Consider the following 22,637-nt stretch of genomic DNA (forward strand, 5'->3'; position numbering starts at 1 on the left):
AAGCCCAGCGGTGGAGGTCCAGGGGATCTGAGCGGGGAACAATGGGAATTAACACCGTTTCAGTCGCTGAGGCCACTCTAATTAGATGTCTGGATCCGGCGAGATCAAATACCTGAATCTAACCCCCTCGGCTCGGTTTCTTTCGCTTGCAAATGCTTCTGAAAAACGGTTCTTGAAGAAACCGAACTAACCCGAAATTCGCCGGAGCCCCCTTCGAGGAAGTTTTGCCGATAACAACTTTCTCCCCGGGTTAGGGGTTGGAGGGGGGGGGGGGGGGGGGGGGGCGGGGAGGGAGGGGGGCGGCGCGCCCCCTCCCCGCGGCCCCGGAGCTGCCCGCGGCCCCGGCCCAGCACCCCCCGTAACCCCCCGCCGCCCCCCCCCGAGTGCTGGCGGACACTTGGGTCTGTTGGGCCGTTCCTCTCCGCCCGTCTCCCGAGAGCAGGCTGCTCTGCTACCATGAATTATGAATAAACTTGTGGCTCTTGCTCCTGGGGACACCGCCATCGGCCCCTCGCTCGGCTGGCTGGGGCCGGGGCGCCGAGCTGCCCCGGCCGCGGGGCGGGAGGTGGCACCCGCCCCAGCTCCTTGCTCCAGCAGCCCCTGAGCAAAGAAAAGAAAGAAAGGAAGAAAGAAAAAGTTGTAACTGGCTAAGAAGTGAGTTTTCTGACTAATGAAATCCAAAATGAGTGGCGAATATAAAGTATTGTAAGATTTCTTCCCTGCCCCCCCGGCACTGATTGGCAATACTCCTTTTTTTTTTTTTTTTTTTTTTTTTTTTTGGTGTGTGTGTTGGTTTGAAAAGCAGGAAGAAATGTAATGAATTGAGTGCTGTCAGAGATGTCTTCTCTGTTGATGTGGTGAATGGCAGTAGCTCCCTGATCCAGTGCAGGTGCAGTAGAGCTGGGGAATAAAAGAGGGGGGCTCTCTGTTCAGTGGAAAAAGCACATTCCCTACAATAGACCACACACTGCCAGCCAGCACGGCATCAGCTCACACTCTCAGACTTTTTTTCGCCTCTTTCCACAGTCCTGAGCTCACAAAATGGCTATACATTAGCACTAGTTAGGGTTTGCTTTTAATGAACAGTTGTGACTCCTTTTGACCAACATTTAAATCTGCTGTGCTCTCTCTGAAGACAGGTCTGTTTTGATCACAGGTTTTAAAAAATGGCCCGTTTCCTCACAAGGCGGCTCATTCAGGACCATCAGTTGCATTTGATTGGGGAGAAGAAAAAAAAAAAGACTCTCGATTAATAAAACGCGTTTTCCAAGTGCTCCTAACGGAGAAAGTTTTTTTCTTTTCTTTTCTTTTTTTTTATATATATATATATAATAAAATGATATGAGGAGGAGGAGTGGCACTGTTTTTAAATGGATGAGATGGTCTAATCCTATACATGAACGCATATTAATCCTGTTTAGAGATAACCTGTCTCCTTTTTGACTTAATATATTAACCTTATACAAGGATAAAAACTTTGCACTCCTATTAATTCGGTCGATTGGCTTTTCTTGGCTTATTTCCCTCACTGTTTTTTTTTTTCTTTTTCTCCCTCCCCCCGCCCCCCCCCCCCCCCCCCCCCCGGCGATCCGTTCAGAGGAAGCTAGATGGTTACACTTGGTTACTCAAGTTTTATTCGAAATTATTTCCAAAGCGAGGGCTCATTCCTCAGCCAAGAGGGCTGATTGATTCTGTCCCTCTCCGCCTCGCATTTTATGTGCCTCGTCCTATCGCGGCCAAGCCAATGAGCCGGGATTTTCATGGCATCCCGGAGCAGCCCTTGCTGATTCCTCTTGCACCTATCCTGCAAGAAGTAGATTAAGCTCTTTTGGATATACTTGCTGATGCATTACGCTGAGGAAAATTCCTCGGCGTTTGCTTATAAAAAACCATGTTACTGTGAAAGTTCTTTTTTCCCCCTAATCGTGGTAACAAATAGCATCAGCTCCTGGAACAGTATGGCAAAGGCATTCTTTGCCTGAATCCTGCTAAACGGCAGAAGTTGACAGCTAACCAGTTATTACCTGAGCTCCGAGTAAACTCCCCCTTCCCCCCCCCCCCCCCCCCCCCAACTGATAACAAAACGTGTTGGCAATAAGTGACATTAGAAATAACAGTCAGATGCCCGTGGGTGCCTGGAGCGCTTTTCCAGGGGTCAGATGTTGTCATTCCACGCACAAAAGAAGGGATCTTGTCTACATGGGAGAGAAGAGATCATATAGATGCGCCTATATGAAAAATACAGATCGTTTACACTCTGTTTTCGGGATGTTTCAAACGCGCCAGAGCATCATCACCTGACAGCGCCCTATTTACTGCCAACAAGTTGGAGCTCTCCCAGCGCCAGCCTTCGCCCCGTTGCAGCTTGATAGTAACAGAAGGAAGGCTGGGGCTTTGGGGGTGCCCAGTCCCTCCCGGGCTGGGGCTGCGCGGGGTGGCCGGCAGCGCCGGGGGGCGAGGTGCGAACTGCCCCCCCCCCGCTCCGGGTTTCCCACTTGCTTCCCCCGCGCCACTTGATAGCCTTTGTGTCCTCTTGCTGCACACACCCATAATTAATCCTCCTTCTTACCGCTTACATCCCGGACCCAAGGGGCAACTCAAACCTATTTAGATCGCCTTGGTTGGTTGCACAAATTTAAGTGGCAAATGAGTTATAAACCTAATAACTGCTTTAATAAAAATAATGATTTGATTATGGCAGGGGAAAATTGCTGGAGTGCAAGGATGCGGCTGGGTTTGCGTTCTGGTGGCGGTGAGACTCGTCTTTGGATTGAACTCAAACGCCTTGTAAAAACATTGCTCTGGGAAAAAAAAAAAAAAAAAAAAAACACCCACAAACAAACCCAAACGAAAAAGCTCCCGAAAATTCCAATCCCAAACCCAACCTTACATCAACAAAAAATCGTGCCGATTCGAGGAGCGTCGTGGAACATTTACCCATGATATTCAGAAGAAGAATTAATTTGCAAACAGAAAAATCAATATGAGATTTGGATGGATTTGAATTAATTAAAAACAAGCAACATGGGGGACCATTAATCACAAACGCTGGTACCTCTCTCACTTTTTTCCCGTTAAGGATGAAGTTTCTGCGCCTCTTTCAAGTGTATTTATGCTTCTAGTTTTACAAGGAAAAGTGAGGATGGAACAAGACCGGTCGCGTTGTCCTCTCTATACTTTTAACGCTAGCATATTGTTTGATTACTAATTCGAGTTAATATGATCTTTATGGCAACATAACAGTGGATAATTGGCCCTTTTTCTGAACAACAATGTAAATCACAATCGCTTTATTATTTAATAACGTCAAACGCTTCGTTGGATTGGCCCCGACAGAGAAGACCTTTTCTTTCTAGGCAGTGTTGTTGAGAAAGAACAATGCAGATCTAATTGTGGAGATTTCAGAAGTTGGCTCCTGTAAATGAACAGCTTAGATATGGAAGTTCCAGCAGATGTCTGCACTTTTCCCTGTGACAAACCTTGTAACCCCCCTTCCTCCCCCACTGCCCCGTCCTCCCCCCTCCCCGACTTATTGAAGATTTTTTGTTCTCACATCCTAGCAACAACCTAAATCTTCCAGTCGCAAGTACACCCCTTTCCCCTCGTTGCTATACAGCACTTCACATGGCAGGCTTAAGCGTACACACCAAATTAGTGCTTGGCCCAAGGCGCGCTCGCCCCTCGCTCACTCCGAGCCCCAAGCCCCCCCCTCAGCTGCGGGCTGGGGGGGGGTGTCGGGCCGGCGGGGGGGGGAGGGGGGGGCCGGGGGCGTTGGGGCTCTCGGCGCTGCGGTTCTCCACCGTCTTGCCAGCCCTGTAAACGTGCCGGCGGTTTGTTTTGCAACAGTTTGGAGGTGACTGCAAGTTGCGCACGCCGTTATGTGGCAAGGAAACGTGCCAGAGCCTGCTAGCCCCGGGGGGGCGGCGGGACGGGCCCCCCAGCGGACCCCCCCATGTGCTACCCGCTGCCCTGGGGGGGTCCTGCTTGTCCGACCCTCCTTGTCCGGCCCAACTGACCCAAACCCTCCCGGCTCCACCGAGACATCAGCAATGAGCCTGCCCGGCGCGGCGTTGTGGGGCACGACTCCGGGGACAGGGATCCCCCCGGGATTGCTCCGAGGGAAAAGGTGCGCGACTTTTGGCGGGGGTGGGGTGCGGGACGCGCATCCCAGCGCGCATTCGCTCTCCCGGCCTGATGCCCCGGCCCTGGGCTGCGCGCTGCTCTGCGGAGCGCTCCGCGCTTCGGGCGTTGCGCGGGATTTTCCCCTGCGCTTGAGGCGACCTGGCCGGGATCAGTCGGCTGGGGCAGTGGATCCCGCCGGCCCCTCCGAGGGCAATGCCGCGGAGAGGAGCTGATCTGGCGAACTTTGGCGCTGGCAGCGCTGCCGAGCCCCTGCCCCGTCCTGCCGGCTCGCCCCCAGCCCCAACAATGCGCGCTTTGATGCGCGCTGAGGGCCCTGCCGGCGGGGGGTTAGGGTGGTGTGTCCCACCCCTCCGCGTAGCCGGGCGCTGCCGAGGGGCTCAAGAGATGGGGCAGATACACCGCATTCGGGATATTTCCCTTTCCTTTTCTGTTTTTCTGTCACTCTTTTTGTTAGTTTTTTTTTTCTTCTTTTTTTTGGCAATTTTTGACACAAACTAGCTAAATCCTCCTCCGCAGCAAGCGCGGCGAAGCCCCTTACTGCTCCCTCCTGGGGTGCTCCCACAGCTGCCCGGGGCAGGACCCCCCCATCGCAGACATGCGGGTCCCCGGTGCTGTGCTTGAGGGCTCCCCCCGCCCCCCCATCCGCTCAGCCGGGCCGTGGCGGGGCATCGCCGTCCCCGAGGCCACCAGCCTCACACCTGCGGTAGGGTGAGGGGTTTGTTCCTTTGCAAGAGCCCACGCGAGGAAAGTATTGAAAACCAGGTGGGATCACTGAAATCCCCCCAAACAAACCCAGGTTCGGTAACTCGGGGCTGCAGCCCTGCCTGCGCCATGGGAAGCGGTGGGTGAATCCTTGTTGACCTTTAGGCCTTTTTCTTCTCGAGTGGGTGGAAAGTCTTGATTTTCTTTTTTTTTTCCTCTTTATTTTTTTTTTTCGTTCTACCCTTCCCGGATTGTTCGTTTGTTTTACAACTTTCCTTTCCCCGCTGCCATCACCTGGCGGGGGGAGCACCGCGCACGCTGGATGCGGCCCGTGGGAGCGCTGGGGGGACACAGGGCGGAGCGGGGGTCGCCGGGGCTCTCTCGTCCGGCAGCAGCGGCCCCGCGGCGTGTCAAGGGTTAACTGCACCCGCTCCGGGGCTCTGCCAGCGATGGATGAAACTGCCGCGACTTCCCCCCAAAAAACATCCACAGGAGAGAGATCGCCCGGAGCCCCGGGGTACGGCGGGCCGGGGGCGGGGGAGCCTGGGCGGCTGCCACTCCCCCCCTAATGAGCTCATTTCCATGTCTGCGCCTCCCGCAACTGTGAGAAAATCCGCCGGGACACGCAGCGTGCCGATGCGGCCCGGGCTGCCCCGGTCTCCCCGGTGACAGCGCCCGCCCGGGAGAGCCGCGCCGGCTGGGGGCGAAACTAGTTAAATAAAACAAAATAAAACTTCTCCCGGCCCCCGCACCTCGCAGGTTTCCGCGGAGGGGGGGGGGGCACCACGCGTGTCTTTCGTGGGGCCGGGCTCCCTAAGCACCCGCCCGGAGCCCTGCGCGGGGGGCGGGAGGGTGCAGAAGTGCCCGGGGACAGTACGGGAGGGGGAGGGGAGCGCTGAACAGCCCCACACTTATCAATAACAAGATGTATAAATATCAAAGTGAAGGAGCCCGAATAAGTCTTTCTAGAAGCGAGGAGGAAGCTTAAGCAGCTTTCTTTAATGGTGATTTGTAGCTCTGTAAGGGGCACGGATAGCAAATACCCTGCAGGTGCATGTTGTAACACTGCCATCCGGACTTTAATGTAGATTACTCTCCAACTCGTTTGATCGGTCCTTTGAAACCCTTTACAATTGCCTGTGACGAACCGCCAGTCTCAGGTTTTTTTTCTTTGAATAATGCCTTAAGGGTAAGTCCTCGGGGCTTTTAAAGATCTCCAGCACATTTTAAAAAAATCACGTTAGATTTTTACTTTAGAGCGTGGGTCCACGTCTCTCAACTTGGAGCTGTTAACAGGCATCTTTTAAATCATTAATCATCTAATAACCACTAACTTTACTCTAGAAGGGAGCTAGGGGGGTCTTCTAAAGACCTCCAAATTTCTATGGCTTTTGGGTTCATACTGTTTAAAATTTAGGAGTCAAACACCCCATCCCTCCTGCTGAAGCCCTGGAGCTGGTGGGTCTCTGCTCTTGGTGGACTCTGCTGGGTGAATCTGTGCTGAAGGCCTTTCTGCTGGCCTCTGAGAAACACCCGGCGTGGGTTCAGAGAGCAAAGCCGGAGGGTTATGTAGGGAAGAGGCCCGGGGGGGGGGGAAAGGGAAGCGGGGAGGGCACCCCGACCCTGCCATGGGGTCTCTGCCCGCTGCTGTGCCGGTGCCTCCCAGCAAACAGTGAGCATTTGGGGGGGGGGACGAGGGGGACACACACAAGACGAGAGGACGCAATGAATCCCTCAAATGTTTCCACTCTCTCGCAAATAACGTTTAACCTTTAATATTTATTCGTTACTGCTAATTCAAAAAAATAATTACTGAACTTTTGGCCCTTCGACTTCCACAAGTGGCGCTTTGTTTCTCTAAAATAAACTTGGGAGAAGCGATTCCTCCGTATCAAACTAGAGATTTGAATTAAAGGCCCATTTGGGACACTTGAGACTACAAAGGGTTACACATAAATAAATGCCACATTTGCCTACTGCAAAAGTTTTCTCTGTTCTTTCTCAGTCACAACAGGGGAGGAAAAAGCCGTCGTTTATTATCTAGCACTGGGCAGGAGCAGCCCCTCCAGAATGTGCTCTTAGATTTGGCCGGCAGAAGAAGGACTCCCCCCCCCCCCCCCCGCAACAGCAGCTCCTTTTGTTCTCCAGATCTCTTTCCCAATTTCAAGCTTCACTTGCAGATCCTAAGTTTGTTTGTTAATGACGCTATTACCATCTGGCTCGTCCTACTTTCCAAAAGATATAAATCTCCCCAGTTTCATTGCCTACATTATCATTTAAGTGCCACCATAGCTGGAAGAAAAATATGCTTTCAAGGCTGCAAATTCTCTTGCACGGAGGAACTTCCCCGGGCGCGGAGCTGCCGCCCGCCCCGCCGGCCGCGGGCCGCTTGGCAGGGATGCCTCCAAATGGATTTCACCTTGCAGCGATGCTGGGAGAGGGGGAGACAGCACGATTTAAGTTTTCCACCAGAAACTTAAGTGAACCTTCTCCCCACCCCCGCCCCTTATTGTGGCTGTTTAATGCATCTGGCTACTTTGAACCGTTATCTTCGGCGGGGAACGGGATGCCCGGCGGGGAGAGGGCAGGGTTGGCCCTGCCCCTGACAGGCTCCTGTTTTCCCTCACCCAGCGTGAACTCCCGTCTCTCTGCCATTAAGTACATCTTCCATACGTGTGAATAAACCTTTCCTACAGGCGTCGTACAGCAAAGGGAAGAAAACTTTGGGCTCCTCTTAGTGCAGAGCAGTTGCAGATTTGTGTGCGTTTAAGCATAAAGGGACGGGGGGAGGGGGAGAAGGGGTGGGGGAGGGAGTTGGGTCGGTTTGTGTATGGGCTCCACAATGACTCTATTTATTCGCTGCAACCAGCCTGGGCAGATTGAATAGGCGAGAGACACTCAGCCTTCCCAACGCGTGGGCTTTGTGGGATCCCGTCCCCACAAGCAGATCCCGCCTGCTAATTTCCCGTTCTGCGGGGGGACGCGGCCGTGCCCACCAGCTCTGTCTCCCCCAAGCACCAGCCCCTCGCCTCTCCGCGCACAACTTCAGCGAGGGGAGAAGTTTAAACCTTTATCGCTGGGTGTCCGGCAACGTTGCTGCCGAAAAAAATCCCCAGAGCAAACCCCCAAACCGTTTTATTTGAATACATGCATGGGCGCACACACACACAGGTAGGTACACACAGCGTTGGCAAGCGAGGGAAGAGATACTCCTTTCATATGGGAAAGAAACCCAGGGATTTTTTTTTCCCCGAGTGATCTAATTGTTATAAATAATTACGGGTGAAAAGAAAACTCACTTATTATGCACTTCTAATACTGTGACTGCAGAGGAGAGAAAGGGGGCCAAACCAGTGATTAATTAATATCGCACTGGCGTAGCTGTTTGCTCGCTAAAGGCCTTTTCCCCCCTCTCCGCTGCCGAGTTATCATTCCAGCTCGAGTCATGTGTAGCCAGGAAGGGATCTTGTTTATAAATTTATATGACGACCTTTTCTTTGTGTGTGCTCTAAAGTTGATATGGACAAATTGCAGAGGTATACAATTTAAGTAGATGCACTTTTAATCACCGATCATTAAAATGGTTATGTTAAATATACTCAATTACATGCATGACTTCACCCCAACAGTACTTTCTATTCTCCCAGCTGCTCACGTATTCCTTAACTATAGTCAGCAGAAGAAACTCGATTATGCTGAATCCATACATTTCTATGGATTTCATCAGCCTAATTAATGCTTCAGTGTGGTCCATGTGTCTGAATGGTCCCTTTGCTATTACTTGGGTAAGGAGGCAGTGCTGGAATGCAGAGGGTCTTTCTTTCAAAGATACCCATGGGGGTCACTCTAGGACTCTAATGGCAAAGGTAGCAAGTGTTAAATAGCAGAAACATGCAGAGAAAGGGAAGGCAGCGATGTAAAAGGGACATTGATACTGTAGGCATACCTACAGGTCAGTGATGATAATTAAAACGCTTAAAGAAGAAAAGGTAAATGGAAAGCTTCCACAATTCGCAGCGTGCCTCTTTAAAAGCAAATAAATCAGCCCGCAGAAACGCACCTGGTGAGGGGGAAAAAAAAAGAAAAAAAAAATGACGGCAGATTTTTAGCGTAAATAACTACCAGGGCAGCCTCTTCTGCGAATACCGCGTCTGAATGCCCAATCTCTTCTCTGGTTTTCTTGTTGTCGAAATGCAACATGTCACGGCGAGGATGCGCGGCCGGGCGGGGCCGGGCGCTCCCACGCTGCCGCGTCCTGCGCGCCGGCTGCTCCTGCGGCCCCGGCCGTGCGGGTACCCTCGGCGCTGGCAGCAGCAGCTCTTCCCCTCCTCTCCCCAGCCTTCTTCCGAAATGAAGAAGCAATTAAAATAAATGGGATGCGTTGCAGCTTTAGCGCAAACAGCCAATGGCTGCTTTCGTAACACATCCTCCCGTCTGAGCCTTTAGTGGGATCTAAAAGGCAAGGGCGCTTCCTGCTATTCAGACAACATTTTTAATCGATGAGAAATGCATCGAGATGTATTTAATTTTTTTTCCCCACCTGTTGTAGCAGAAGAGCATCTGATCACACCGTTCTCTGGCTGCTGGGAGGGGAAACCAGAGATCTTTCTTGTCGCCCACTGCACTGCCAAAAAGGTGGTGATGGAGCCCGCATCTCTTCCCCGCTCCTCCACCGTGTGCTCTGCAGCTCAGTTGTCCTAACTTCGAGTCAGTGCCTTGCTGCAGCCTTCATCCTTCAAGTGGAGAGAGAAAGCAGGGAAGATTTCAGATCTATAACCAAATTATAACCTAGGAACTTTATGCTTGTCATGCTAATTTAATGACTTTTATAGCAAGTGTAGACTTTCTGTCTTTTGAAATTAGCTCTTCAAGACGCTTTGTGTAATGACAGACACTAGACATAAGAGACAAATGCACAGGCAATAGTGGGATAATAATCTGGCAAACACTGCACCATTTAATATTAAAATGGAGAACAAAGTGCATTAGATCTTAGCGGAGATGTATGTCGTTGTCCGATGACACTGGTCCATGTCTGGGCCCCAGACTGACCCGAAGGGAGGGTGTCCTCCGGCAGCTGCCGTGCCTGGGTCCACCCAGAAAATGAGCAAATACCAGATGTTAAGTACGAAATCGTATTTCGTGCAGTGTGGTGCCCCTTTGCTTTCCTGGGGTGCTCACATGCGCCTGGGTACTGTAAATATCCTGATTTTGAGAGCCCGGTTCTGCTGGGCCTGGCCTCTTGCTCGGTTCCCAGCGGGAGGATGTACATGCTGCGCTCGCGTATATGGCTCTGAATGTACACATCCCCCCTCCCTTAAGAGCGTTGCTGTGCACCCATGTTATGAGTGGTCCAGAGATCCGTCTTGATGGTGTTGATAACAAAGGGAGGGCTAAAGCCAAAGCTATAGGTGTATTGCAATCTGGGTGACTCACTCATTGCCTATAATTGTAAATAAGGTAAGTTCACACGACGATCGGGTAACGAGGGAACAAGAGGCCTATTTTAATCAGGTGGTTATCTCTCCTTGGTGGAGATCAGAGCTCCATCGCTCCTGGCCTTCTCATTGTGTCCCCCCTGCAGGAAATGACAGCTCCTTCAGAAAAAGCCAACTTGGACCCTGGATGGGATTTCAGCTCTTTTGCACTACACATGTACCAATTGTCATTTTACAGGTACAGCAAAACCTCTAAATTATATAAGTGTATAAACTCGGCCTCATTAAATCCCCCCTTTTGGATAGCCTCAAGGTTGGAGGGTATATTACTGTGAGCCAGAGGACACTTAAGTTATATCCAAGTGGGGATTGAAACATCGCGGTGCTTAAGCACACTCCTTGTCTCAGTTACAGAGGTTTTATTTTTCCCCTTTAGAGCGTTATAATATTCCAAATGCAACAGTTTCTTTATGTCAAACCGAACTATCTGAAATCCTATTTCTTGAGTCAGCCTACGGGTCCCTTTGTGGCGGGGACACAATCACAAAGATATGATCAAACAGCGTGGCCCGACTGAAGAGAAATTTCTCGTTCATCTGAGGGAGCTTCCTAATTTGAAGCTAAAGCCCTCCCCTTCCAGAAGGCACCTGAACACTGTATACCTTGTGTTCTTGCCCGTGTGCCCGGGTAGTAAGTCGGGGTGTGCAGAGGGACAGGGGGCGGTGGGCAGCGGTCACCCCCCTTGGAGCGCTCCCTGCCTGCAGGCCGATATCCCACCCGGGCCCACCCAGACCTGGGCGCCTCGGTGGGAAACTCACGCCCGGGAGCTGCGGCTTCCCCCCGCCCTGCGGTGCTGCGGCCCAGGGGGCTCTGCCCGGGCCCCCCCCGGCCCGGCCCAGCTCAGGCCCCCTCGGCAGGGCGCTGCCAGCTCCGGTCAGAGGGGCACGGCGCTGCGGGGACCACCCTGCAAAGCCCGGCGCGAAGCCCCCCGAAGTTGGGATTGCCGGGAGGGGGTCGCCTCCCCCCCCGTTCCCCCCTTTCTGCAGCCCTCGCAGGAGGGTCAGTGGTTTAACCAGGCGTCACCAGGGCTTCGTTTTATTCCCGGCCCACTGAAGCGTGTGGCTTTCAGTGACTGATGGCCGCGGTGGCTGTACGCAGCACAGTTGCTCTCACGGTGCGCGCTCCAGATGGGCACGTCCCGCAGGCTCGGGGCGGGGGGGCACGGTCGCTTTGGAAAGGCCACCGAGACACTGAGATTTGTTCTGGGTCAACCCTCCCCAAACGCCAAAGTTGGGAAACAACTTTCGCAGCGTGTGTCGGGGAGGGCGGGAGCGGCGGCGGAGCGGCAGCGGGTGCCGCGGTGCGGGATGCCGGGGCTGGGGGCCGCCGGCCCCGCCGCCCCCCCCCAGCGCATCGCCCCTGTCCCTCTGCCCGGCTCTCCCTCCCCGCGTCCCGGACGTGCAGACAGCACGTTTCCAAACTTTGAAATGCCAAATCACGTTATTGCTGTGGCAGGAGGCTGCTTTCGGATCTGTGACAGCTGAGTTTTCCCTATCGATTATGTGACACTGCAGTTCATTTACACAGCTCAAAAGGTTTAAGACACTGGAGGAGCCCCCGGTTTAACCCGAAATCCTAACAGAAAGTGAATCAACTTTCTGGCCAGTGTTTAAACTGATAGATCAGAACTTAATTCGGAGAGACAGAAAGGGAGAGAAACGACAGCACGGATTTATCTTGCCCAGCGTCCTTCGCTGAAACTTCAGGAACTGAGGCGCGGAAAGCCCAGGGCCGAAATGCTAATTAGGAGCAGCGCGTTCGGTGTCCGGATACGTTATAGATTTTGGAAAGCAGAATAGAGCGCTTGGGGGCTTGTGCGGGTGCGCCAAGTACGGCCGTGGGTGGCGGCTGCCCGCGGCTGCGGGGAGCTGCGGGGCGCGGCGGGGCTCGGGGTGGCCAGGGCCGGGGTGCGGCGGGGCCGGGGTGCGGTGGGGTGCGGAGTTCAGCGGGGCCGTGGTGCTGCGGGACTCAGGGTGCTGCGGGGCTCGGGGCGGCCGGGGCCGGGGTGCGGCGGGGTGCGGGGTGCAGCGGGGCCGGACAGCAGCTCCCGGCGCGGGGCCGGCGCCTTTCGGGCTTGCCCAGCCGGAGCGCTCCCGGCCCAGCGACCGGGCGGCGGGAGGGGTGGGGGAAGGGGGGCCCTGGCATTTTCCTCTCTCACATGGGGTCGGGACCGGCCCCGTGGTGCTGCCGGGTCCTTCCCTTGGCTTCTTTAACCGGGGGCTTTCCAGGAGCCAGCTCAGCTCCCGGTCCGGGCTGGTCCCTCCCCCTGTCCTCGCCGAGGTTTCATTACTTGCTGTTAGTGCCTGGAAACAATAAAGGATGTGGGACTGGGCTTTTATTGATTATTTGTCACCCTGTATTTGTCAGTTTCAATAACTTTTCCTGAAGTTTTACTTACGGGCACTTGAGCTTTCGGATTAGGCCAGCTCTGCGGATTGGTGAGGGGTAATTATCCGCTGGCCTGCTTCCCTGCAGCCGGAGAGAAAAGAGCATTAATGTATAGAATGGGCAGGATCCGGCCTGAGCCCCCCCTAAAGCGCTGCCCGGGCGAGAGGCGGGAGCAGCCCGGAGCTCGCCGCGGCCCCGCCAGCTGCCCCCCGCCCCCGCACCGCTTGCCCTGCGCGGGGTGCGCCCAGCCCGCCGCTCGCTGCCTCCTGGCTGCTGGGAGGGGGGGGGGGCTCACCTAGGCCCCCAGGGCCGTGTGTGTGTCCCTCCCCCGCCCCGGTTTTGGAGGCGAGAGATCAACCCTCGAAAGACGGGCCCGCTCACGGGGGGGGCGGGGAGGGGGGGGGGCGCACGGCGCTGGGGCCCGAACCGGGGCTTTCGGCATCGGCCAAATCCCCGGGATTCAATTAAAAAGCTGGCTCGCGCCGCTGGCGGGGAGGCGAAGCCGGGGGATTTGTATTATGAAGATCGACTCTTCAAAACTGCCCGCCTGGCAGCCCGGCCGCGGCCCGCCGGCGGAGTGGACCCGCTGCCCCGGGCGCCCCGGCCCCAGCCCCGGCGGCGGAGAGAGCAGCCGCGGCGGGGACGGCCCCGCGTCTCTCGCAGCCTTTTCAGAGAGGGGGGTCAAACCTTCCTCGAGAGAAAAGACCTTATCTCGGGCCATCTTCCTCCTCTAATAACTTTCCTACGTCTCCCAAGCGATGCACGCTGCTCCGGACGTGCTCCAGCTATATGCATTTGTAAGCACACTAAAGGCAAGCTAGCATAATCGTTCCCCGGGCTGGCAGGGTGCCTATCGTGTACAGTATAGCGTTTGATGTACTGTATCTCATACCACTGCAAGCTAAGAGACAAGCGAACACGGAGTGCCCAGTTACACAGGATTTAATTACAGCGGAATGCATTCTCCATGCTGATTAGAAGCAAAAGCAATCGGGGGCTTATTTGCCACAATGAACCAATAAAAAAACAATTTATTAGAGCAATAATCTCAGCCCCAAATGGTCTAAATATTATTGTTTCAATTGCATTGAGGGAATTCAGACTGAAAGTGTTACACGGAGAGCATCAGGGGGTCCTTCTCCATGAATTCAGCAAGAGTTTCTAACCTCCTTCCAGGGGCTTGCTTGCCGGCTCAGAGATCTTTGAGACCGGGGGGTGAGTCCCCCCATTCCAGGTCCAGGTGTCGGCATTGCTGCAGCACCTACGAGGCAATGAGCACTGCGGTCCGCAGCTGTCTGTGCTGAGGCAGACACAGCATAGAGCCTCCCACTAGGTCTTACAGATTTCCTGCTTTCCAGTGATTTATCTGTGAAATTCCTAGAAGAGGGGAGGCCACACAAAAGACCCCCAAGCCATAGGCCGAGATAAATGCCTTGTTGTAATATCGTTAGAAAAGCACCCTGTGATGTGCCAGAAATTCTCTGGTGGGGATGAGAGAGAAAGGCATTCCCTCGGGAGGGTGCTGAGCACCAGGACCGGACTGGGGCATGTGGGGAAGGTGGGGGGACCGCTGTGCCTTTGCTTCCCCTCTCCCATGTGAAATGGATCCCTTCATGGCAGGGTGGGCATGCAGTCTGGCAGGGTGCTGCCCTGGGGGGGTCAGTGGGGGGCCGGAGGGCGCAGGCGATGCAGCGCTGGTGGGCCAGGTCGTGCCGGGAACTGCGGGGTCCCCTAGAGCTTAAAGCCTGTGACTCAGGGGATGCTGATTTTGCTTTACAGCTTTCTGTAACTCCAGTCATCTCTGTCCCAAACCGGAGAGGACCTCATTTCCTGCTCAGTGCTCTGCCAACCACAAGGTCTTTTCATAAGGCTGCCAGGGGTGCCTGGCTGCGGGAAGGACAGTCAGTGTTTGTCACCAGGGAATGAGCTGGCATCATAGCTCTAATCTGAGTCAACAACCTGGCTAGTCCTGAGCATGACTTCATAAATCATGCTATCTAATTGAAAGGCACATGCTTATATATGCAGGGTTGTTAAAAAAGGATGCAAAAAAATAAAATGCAACAAGCACTTCTTTTCTTCCCACTAGCCTATTAATCAGTCACCTGATTGTTTCAATTTACATTATTTCATGCAGGAAAAAAAAAGGAAAACATAAAACCATTTTGTATAGCCATAATAAAAACACAAACGAAAAAAATCGTCTCTTAATGAGAGGCTTAGCCTTTCTCTAACACATCCCTAATAACAGGAAAACAATCTTTAAGTGTTTTTAATTTAAATTGTTTTCATGTTTAATGAAAAATTGCTAAATAATATTATCGTGTGTCTATGTATCTATTTAGCACCGAGGTGTATGATATTTCAAAACAATTGAACCAGTCTTGAAAGGAGAGAGTCCTTTACCATGCCTGCATTCACTTCTCTCAATATTGGTTAATACACACTCGCTGGCCTGCCTTTCTCTCATCCTTCCAGCAGAAGTGCAAAATAAATCTGGGACAAAAGCTCAGTTACGTGCTTTTTGCTTTTCACACCCAAATTTCCTGCTTTATTTTTTCACCCACAGGGTCTGCGGGATCTCCCTCTGTGAGAGGCAACTCGGGCAGCTCGGTCCTCTCTGCAGTCTCAGCACTGCCAGTGGAGAAGCCCAGGAGTGCAGAGCAGTGGCTGAGCAGCAATTTGAATATTCATATTTAACTCTTCAAACAACAGAAGATACTTCAAAACCATGCGTGAGACAAAATGCCATTAAACTTCCAATCATTAAACCTCTGTTTGCTGTACTTCAGAAATGAGCAGTTCATAACAACTGGGGAATTCTGATTGACAGTTTGCCATCAGGAGCCCTTAAGTAGGATTTTTCCAGCTATAATGCAGCATACTGTTCAGTGCTGCTTTTCGCAAGATGCTATTTCAAGTATAGGAGCAGGAGGAAAATTTACATAAAAGCTTCATATGTAATACGTGATTGCTCTGAAATGAAGAAGCACCAGTTTTCCCCTTATTGTTTTAGAAATGAAGAGTGCACTTTGTTTTCTTGTTTACTTAACACGCTCTCTGATCCCTTGATGTGTTTCAAGCGTTTTTTGTCAGCATCACGAGACCTTGCTTACCTGGTAAATTTTATGTGTGAAATGATTAGTGTTCGAAGTTCCTGAAAAAACCAGCAGTAACGATGTCTGACAACTTTTCTTTCTTTTTTCCCCCCCTCTTAAATAATATTTCATGGTACATTAAATGGGTTACGCAGTCTCTTCTTTAGAGACCAAAGCAACGTATTGCCGCTTACTTAATGTTTCATCAAGCAGCTAGTTTTTAAAAGGAAAAAAGCCAAAGGCAGCATGGAATCCTTCCCCGAGCCTTTTCTCAGTTTGTTCGGGATTTGATAAGGGAATGGTAATAATTTGGAGACAGATACAGAAAGAAAAATAAATATTATTTCACAATAAACCTCTTAGTGTGTCATTTGCGATCACAGGCAGATACTAGAAACGCTACTTGCTAAATCCACTGAACATTACTTTTTCAGAAGTCAAAATGTTTTTAACCAAACTGCTTTCTTGATGTTCACTTTGGATGTACCAGTCAGAGCCAGAGCAGCCCAAGGAGAGAAGCAAACAATTAAAACATTTACGTATTTGATTCTTGATAGACATCCCTACAAGGTAGGTTTTAACATTTTTTTCTTTTTTTTTTTTCTTTTTTTTCTTTTTTTTTTCAGTAAGAAGGATAAGCTTGGAGTGCCCAGTCACCGTGGTAACTGCCAGAAAAATTCTCCTGAAGTTTGAAGAGGTCAGCTAACGGGGTCAACAACTCTGGCCTCTCCCTGAGCTGGGCCTGGCAGGCTCCATCCTGCGGTTGGGGTGTTAGCGCAGGCTGAGCCCTGGGAGGTGGACCATTCCAGCTCTGATATAAATTTTTTGAGTCAGTTCACGGCCTGGACTCTCCAGGTGGCCTCCAAAATCGATTGTGACCTTGTGACCCTGTCTAACGGAGGCATAGCATCCAACCTAAGTAAGGATTTAGCCAGGAACGACAGCTTTCCACTGAGTGTTATTGGGGACAGTACAAACAGTTTTGGAAGCAAGGAGGTAGGTATGAGGAGTAGAGGTCATTAAAAGCATATTAAAAAACAATTTTAAAAATCCTCGTTAGTGGAAAGTTTTTATTAGCAGTAACTGTTCCTTAAATAAACTCTTCTGGTAACAATTTTTTTTTTTGCTTCCCTAACAACATTATATCAAGTAATTCAGTGAATTAATATATGAAAAATTGGCACTTTATATATTCCAAACCAGACAAATATTTTATCTGCCTCTGGATTTTGAACTTGTAAATGAAGCTGACTGGCATGTGTTAAACTAGATGTCTGTGAAGCATTTTTTTTCCTCAATATCATAAAAACCAGGAGGCTGTTTATTCAATTGGGTTGTTTATTCTTTTTTAATATGGTCTATCATTTTTTATGTTTTAGGAAGTATCTTCCCTAATATGTGCATTCTTTTTAGGTTCAAAAGGCTCTTAATCCCTGTAATTTTATTTTTAAACTAGGAAATCAAGTAACATTCAGAATAGTGTGGAATGAAAGTGTAAGAGTTTCACAGGCTAGTTCCTTTACTGATTTGTAATACAAATAGGGAAGCCACAAATGTGGTTATGCATTTTTGCAGAAGAAAATTGTGGTCACACTAAGATTGTATTTATAGAAAATATGATATTTTTTTCCTTTAAGATTTTAAGCAACAAACTATGTGGGGGAGAAAGGCTGCTGCAGATGTCTGGTTTTGTTATCAAATCTAGAAACTTGCCCTTCTGAGTGAAAAGATGTGCTCATGCTTTATTCCGGCTTCTGCAAAACCTCAGCTCCACAAGCATTGCTCAGATGAGTAAGTGGAATTGCACCGAGGAGCAAAGTCCAGTCTCCCCGGTGGAAAATGCTCTCCCAATTTAAGTGACTTTAAAACTGCTCTGAAGGAAGAAAATTGCTTAATACTTAATACTTGCTCCAGTCTTAGAAAATTTACTCAAACTGATTCCAGCAGGAGTCTTGCCCCAACGCTTCTTGTACCTTGCAGGAGAGGGCCTGGCTCTGGCATCCTTCTTCCCAGTTGTTTACCTGTTGCTCAGTTCCCCTAAGGTTAGAGGGGCTGTGCAGAGATGGGGCTGTTAAATGCTGTTCTGGCTGAGAGTCTGAGCTGCTCCACGTGCTGAGTATCATTGTACTGCTGAAAAGCCCCATAGGTTACAACAGCAAGAGTCTCTGACTTCTTATTTGCAGTAACACCTTGCTCTGCAGAAAGTCCCCCAAAACACATGGATGTCTGTTGGCCAGAGTGTTGGCCAACCTCTTTTAGGGTTGGCGTAACCTGCTCGGGTGGATTATCTGAAGAGCAGGAGCTTCATTACTAGGAATAACAAGGGTGGCTGAACTGTGCCCTAAAATAATTTAGGGCTCAGACCTGCACATGCAGATATCAATGGAGACACTGTTTAGTTCCATCTGAATATCAATCATAGTTTGTTGTTGTCACTGGGTTTTTAAAAGAACTATGCTGCAAACAAGTTGTTCACATTAACAAGCGTGTTGATTCAGGGGAGTGCCTTGTGTAACTAAGCTTGGCAAGGCACAGCCTACAGTCCTCGGTGAGGACCAGCACATTTGATTGATTTTCAGAAAAGAACATTTAAAAAAAAGGAATGGTGAGCAGCTTGGCAGGTGAATCTTCAATATTTTCAAAAGCATCTGCAGAATTTTTAGCTAGGTTGTTTTCTTTCTTTTTTTTTTTCTTTTTTTTTTTTTTAATGCTTATATCTCCTTTGTAATGTGAACAGAGTTCACCAGTTCTACCTGACAAACTGAAGGGGATCACTTCTAAAACAGATGATACAACTATTCCACTGGAACTTTTGGACAAAAATTGCCCCAGATTTGCCCCAAAGCCTGAGGCCTGAAATGAGAAATTGTTGGCAGAGGGAACAACAAGGGATCTTAGGAGCTTGGACTTGCTGCAGTTTTCTTTAGTGTTGATTTCTGTAAATCCTACTGAATTTACAACCAACTGCAAACCTACAAATGTTACTGGAAACATGTCCTGGGCTTGCATCTTTTGTACCTCTTCATGTTCAGTTGTTCATCCCATCCTGGGATGTGGACTGCCTAGAGGAGCATATGTTAGTGGTAGCTGCAGGTTGCTGCAGTGGGACTATTTGCCGCCTTCCCCTTCAGCTCAGTGAAGTGCTTACTCAGTTTCATTTGATTCTTTGAAATATTTTATGAAGTGTTGACTGTTTTAGTTTTAGTGGAGTGATATATATGAATGGGCTTAATACAGTGTTAGAGATGAACAGTCAGAATCATAAAAGTCTCTGGACTGGTGGTTCCCAGCCTCTGTCCTATGGATCACTGATTATCCATGAGGCCTCGGCAGGTTTGCTGCACGTGGTCTGTGGAACTGTATTAAATAATAATGTTCACAGTCATCAATTAAAATTTTGATGAGAAGACTGTGCGGCAGTCTGCAAGAAAATCTGAGAGCTGAGAGCAATCTACTAGCCTTAAAGCTCTGAGGATGTCTGCTTTACAGGAATGCGTCTCAGCCTGTGGTCCATGAGGCATTAGAAGGTATTTTGGGAATGTTTTCAGATTAAATACATGCCCAGTTAAATGAACACACTTTATTACTCATGCAAGCAAGCAAAAGAAAAACAACACACCCCCCCTCAAAATAAAGAGAAGAAAATAGAAGTAATAAATGAACATTGATGCCTCAGCCTAGTTTGTGCTTGCTTGTATCTAATCCCCGTGTTCCCAGCGCTCTCAGAGAGCCAGAAGCACTGCTCTAGAAAGCAGCACATTGCCACAGCCTGGATCAGGGCTGGCAAAGGTCTGCACACTCCGGAGGAAGCAGGTAGGGCAAGCGAGCGCTGGGACGTACAGGTGCGCTGGCAGAAGGTCCTGAACAAGTGCTGCATTTCCTTCTCCTTTTACCTCTCGCCACTTGGAGTGTGTGTGCGGCTGGCATGTAGTGGAAAAGTCAAACTAATTCTGATGCTTTTCCCTATTCTGGGTGGACTAAGTCAGAGAAAGCACTTATGGCAGCCTTTGTGGAAGGGTTACAATATAGTTGATACTTTAGGAGCTATAGGAAGTTCTTAATCCTTCCCTGCCTACGGGACTGTCATTTATAGACTTGCTATTGTCTCATCTTTTATAAGGATGTTTCCTTACATTAAGGTTCCAGGAGCAACCGGACTTGGCCATTGTTCACAGCTATTTTAGTTTGCGGTTTAATGCACATCTAGTATTCTGTTTGTGCTTTCACTGCTCTCCTACGCAGCAGACTGTACCTACACACTGGCTTAGGTGACATCATTCTCAAAACATTCAGTTCTGTGTTTCTTTTTTTTCCCGATTTGTCTGTGCATCTTGATTTTGCATTAACCTAGTTTATTACAGAAAACACGATAAAGCACACATAACTTTATGCATTTAGTTGGTCATTTCATGTTCAGTTCTTGTTTGATGAGCAGGCATACTTGCTTATAAAAAAGCTTCTATGTGTTGCTTTTCTACCAAGTTAAATCCTTTTAATAAAAAAAAAATATCTCTTACTATATAAAAAGAATGAATTCAGCCATAAGCAGACAAAATGGAAGTGTAGATTATTTTGCATGTATAAAATCTAGCTTGAGGTTAGTGGTGGTTTAATTACAGGATTCTTTTATTGCTATTCATACAGACGTCCATTGTTTTCTGCTTTGATTTATCTCCAGCTTAGCCCTCTTCAGAACCCCATTTCTGGCAATCTCAGCAACATGTGGGGGTCTGGCAGCTTCTGCAAACATTGCCATCTTCCCTGCACTGCTCCTTCTTCTGCGCTGTTCCACCCGCGCCACAGCCTGTCATTTCTCAAAAGCCCTTAATGATGCCTTTCCTCCGTCATCTGCCCCATGGCTTTTCCAGAATCAGACATTTTTGTCAAAGTTTTTCAAACCAATCTAGAAATAGATACAGAAATAAAGGCAGGTGATCTGGTGATCGGGTGATGGGGTGACGTTCTGCCACTGCCTTCCTGCCCTGCCTTGGGCAGATTACAGACCTCCGGAGCTCAGCTCTTTGTCCACACAATAATAATGATAATAACAACTTTTCAAAGTGCTTTTATATGTCTGAAAGCTTTGATGCAAACTAAAAGCTACCTAGATTTTGTCAAGCCTAACTCTGCCTAACACTTTCCACCTTCTCCACTGCTGTCTTTTAGCTGTGAAGGTTTGCTGATAAGCCTTTTAGACTCAGTTTTTGCTTCATGCCTTGCATATAGTGACATTTGGGCTTTTAAATTACCCTTACATTCATAACATACATAGCAGCACCGATACAATTTTTTCCACATGTGTTCTGACTTTGCTGAGCCCCCACCCCTGAACAAACTACAAACAGCCGGATGATGCAGGGTTTCGAGCACCCGGTAACCCTTGCGTGCTCCAGGCTGCACCCAGCTTTATCACAGCCATTAGTGGGCCAGTGCCCATCCAACGTGTGCTCCAGCCCCTCTGTGCCCCCATTACACCTTGCGTAGCAGTTCCTCCCGTTGGTGAGCTGCTCTTGTAGTTTCCAGTTATGTAACACATCTCATTTTGTGAATATGTGAATTTAACAGCTGTCAGTGTCAGCAGCGGTTGGGGTGGTGGTGTGTGTGTGTTGTGATTTTTTTTTTTTTTTTTTTTTTTGGCAAGCTGGCATTACTCATCAGTCTCATGGTAGTTTTGTTTGAAAAATGCTTGTGTTAGAAAAAGTGGATTTATCAGCTCAGCACTGTATGGTGCTAGCATGCAGCACAACAAAAGACAAGTGCTCATTTCAGTAACGCTTGCAGCATTTCATGGGGCCCCCAAATAGGCTGAACAAGGCTTCTCTGGCAACTAACCCCAAGTACAGTGGGAAACCGTTAAAGTGGCAGTGTCACTGCCGGCAAAAAGGATTTGCTTTTCTTCCATCGTTTATTGCTGCCTTTTTTTTTTTTTTTTAATAAAGACTATGAACTGCATTAGGAATTTCACTGAATATTAGTGAAAAAAGGGCCCTAATTGAAAATGTTGTACTCTTAGCAGTCATTTTTTTTCTCATGGTTTCTTGGCGCATAGACCAAACTGTCTGTCTGTCCTTCTGAAAGTGTGTCTGCTTCATGGGGAAAAATAGGATACTTGCAGGTTTTTCAAATACTATTACAAAGTCAGTAGTGTGCAGCCTTTCAGGGAGGACGCATTCTCTCTTTAAATCAGTTTATTTTCAGAATGATTTGCTGCACTTATACTTTCTTTTGTAACTGCTTTTCCAGAATGCAAATACAACCTGGAGAGTTTTCTGTATTTAACTGAATGTGTCAGGTGGTTAAAATCATGTTTTAAAAACAGTATTACATGCTGCAAAATGTGTTAAACCCTTTGTTCATATCTATTTAAAACAAATGTATTTTTCAGTGTTTATTTATTTATTCTCTCTGTTTACACTCTGTACAGAGAGTAAAGATAAACAAGTGAGTTTCATTTTTGCTGAAAAATTGTCTTTTACATTTTCAGGTTCTCACAATACTGTCAAGATGCTACAAACCCCATGTGACAGAGATTAGAGGGGAATACTTATTTGAAGAAATCTTTGTCTGTAGCTGTATTGTAAGTTTTATAAAAGGTTCAATTTTGTAAAATGCAAATTCTGACTAATTGTTCCTCTGCAAGCCTTCACGGTTTCTGTAGCTGCACGGTTAATCTACTACCTGCCTCTACCCAGGTATCCGACAGAAGTCAGAGCTGGGTAAAGCATGTCTTCACAGATCAGTTACATCTATTTAAAACTTTTACTTGCTAAAATGTGATTGTTTACCGTAACTTGCATCCCTGTATTTA

General features: G+C 49.2%; 1 long non-coding RNA gene across 1 annotated transcript; it reads right to left on the reverse strand.

Annotated features, from left to right (window-relative positions):
* Positions 1 to 1,581: 1,581 nt before the first annotated feature.
* On the reverse strand, positions 1,582 to 15,304 carry LOC308072759. Its single transcript, XR_013931781.1, has 3 exons — positions 13,898 to 15,304; positions 12,742 to 12,812; positions 1,582 to 9,578 (listed from the first exon to the last, which is right to left on the reverse strand). It is a non-coding gene; the product is annotated as an uncharacterized lncRNA (long non-coding RNA).
* Between the last annotated feature and the right edge of the window lie 7,333 nt (positions 15,305 to 22,637).

Source organism: Falco punctatus (assembly GCF_963210335.1).
Source record: "Falco punctatus genome assembly, chromosome: 13".
NCBI lineage: Eukaryota > Metazoa > Chordata > Aves > Falconiformes > Falconidae > Falco > Falco punctatus.